At 31.4% G+C, this 2,296-nt stretch overlaps 1 non-coding gene across 1 annotated transcript; it reads right to left on the bottom strand.

The window, feature by feature from the left end:
• Nucleotides 1-222: 222 nt before the first annotated feature.
• LOC117803668 lies at nt 223-328 on the bottom strand. The gene has a single exon (XR_004627605.1). It is a non-coding gene; the product is annotated as a U6 spliceosomal RNA (small nuclear RNA).
• Nucleotides 329-2,296: the final 1,968 nt, after the last annotated feature.

The following is a 2,296-nucleotide window of genomic DNA, read 5'->3' as shown; positions in this document are numbered from 1 at the left end:
TTGTAAAGAACATATGTGTTATAAATTAATTCTAGGTAATGTTTTGTAATTTTGTCAGAGTTTGAAACCTTGATACACAATTGCTCCAGTCACAGGCACAATCTAAATCCTGGGGCAATTCCAAAAGTGTCGGAAAAGTGAATTTCTGGTTTGGTCCTGCAGAAACTGCCAGTGTTTGATCTGTTTATGTCTAGAAATTTTCAATTATCAAGGCAATTTAAAAAAAATGTGAAACATTTCACAAATTGTGTGTCGTCCTTGTGCAGGGGCCATACTAATCTTTTCTGTATTGCTCTAATTTTAATATATGTGCTGCCAAAGTGAGCACTATTGTGGCAATTTTTTGTAGAGAAGATAAAAATAATAGTGAGATTTTCATTATTGCTTACTCAAGGATCACATAAGAATTGCTGTCTGATTTGAGCTCCCTATAGAACATAAAGTAAACAACAACTTTACCCTGGCTAAATGACTAAAACTGTATTAGAGTGCCATATATTTCAAATGCAGATGTGTAGCTTGAACTTCCTCTTAAGCAAGCAATCATTCATCAGTTATAGTTGTTGCAAAAATGTCAACATATTCTAGGCTTTATACAAATTATATAATCAGATACATTGGTGACAGGGTAGAAGGGTGAAAATGCATATTCTGAAAGGTTTAGGGGTAACAGTGAGATGGCATTTACAGCTAGCATCAAATGCATTTTTAAATTGCCTTTTTTTAAATTCAAAAGAGTCTTGCCTCTTGTCTCATATTTTGTATGTATTAATAAATGTACTAAATAATAAAAACACCCAAAAAAGTTTTTTTTCCCCAAAAAAACTACTAACAAGGTTTTCCAGTAAAAGGCTATGTGATAAGGATGTTTGGCTTTTCCAGCCACATGATTTCTCGTCCACAGTCGGTATGTAAATAGATGAGCATGATTGTATTTCAATAAAACTTTATTTACAAAGTAATACCTCATAGTCAGATCTGTTCTTATCTTCCACTTCCAATCTTTCTTTTACTGCTTTTTCCAACATACTCCCGTTTCCTATTTCTCAAAAGGGAATTTTTAGCACATGCTTCAGAATCAGAGCTGTTTGTTAAATAACATAGACTGCTGATTTCAAACTTTCTGTTCCCAGCCTGGGGATCTGCATTTGAGTGGATTCCACCAGGTGATATTTTTTTCTTTTTTTAAAGATTTTATTTATTTATTTGAGTGGGGGGTGGGGAGACGGAGGGAGAGGGAGAAAGAGTCCCAAGCAGAATCTGCATTGAGGATAGAGCTGGATGCAGGTCTTGATCTCCTCCCTGAGATCACAACCTGAGCCAAAACCAGGAGTCAAAAGCTCAACTGACTGTGCCACCCAGGCACCCCAATGCAAGCTATTTCTTAAAGTCGTATTTATGGTTATCTGCTATTGGAAAAGATGTCAGTCCTGTTAATTGGGAGTTTTTCAGCTGCTAAATAATGTTATAGTCTTCTAAAGTTGTAGCCACATTATAGAAAAAACCCAGGTGTCCATCCCCTGATGAATGGATAAAGACAATGTGAATTTCATCTTTTGATTTGTTAAGGAAGATTGAGTTTTTCACTATGATTTTGGTTGTGTCAAAATTCCCACTTCTACCTTAAAATTAATTTCATGCAATATTACATTATTTAATCTTCTCGTTATACTGTGATTTTTCAACATATATGTATTTTTATCTTCCCAAGATAACCAGTTTTTTCTTTTCCCTTGAAATAATATTTGCATAGATGTTAATATTTTTCTTTTTGCTTTTTGTTTGCTTGCATTTGTTTTGTATATATTTGTCCATTCCATTATTTTCAACTGTTTGTGATATTTAATATTAACTCATCACTCATGCTTATTTTGTCTGCATTTGGTTTACTTACACAACTTGTGCATTTTGTCATTTAAGTTGTGAATTTTATTCACTTGTGATTAATTTATGTAAAAATAAGTTTAGCTTCATTCTTATAATCTTTACTTTTTCATTTTTGTAGTTTCCCTTTTAATATATTTGGCATTTATTAATCAAATGTTTTGATTGCTTTGAATATTTTATCTAATTCTATTTTCTATAATATTAGTTACTCAGATATAGTTATCAGTTTTATTTCATCATATTTCTTTAATAATCATTAAATAATAATTCCATTGCAAAAAAAAAAAAAGAAAAAGAAAGGGAAGTGAAAGTTACATATATAAGACAAATATAAGATTTAGATAGTAAGTATACTTTGACTTACAATATATAATAAATTTTAAGTATCTTAATGCTGTTCTATATGTTA

Source organism: Ailuropoda melanoleuca, chromosome 8, assembly GCF_002007445.2.
Source record: "Ailuropoda melanoleuca isolate Jingjing chromosome 8, ASM200744v2, whole genome shotgun sequence".
NCBI classification, from domain to species: Eukaryota; Metazoa; Chordata; class Mammalia; order Carnivora; family Ursidae; genus Ailuropoda; species Ailuropoda melanoleuca.
This window is presented reverse-complemented; position numbering and strand designations above follow the sequence as displayed.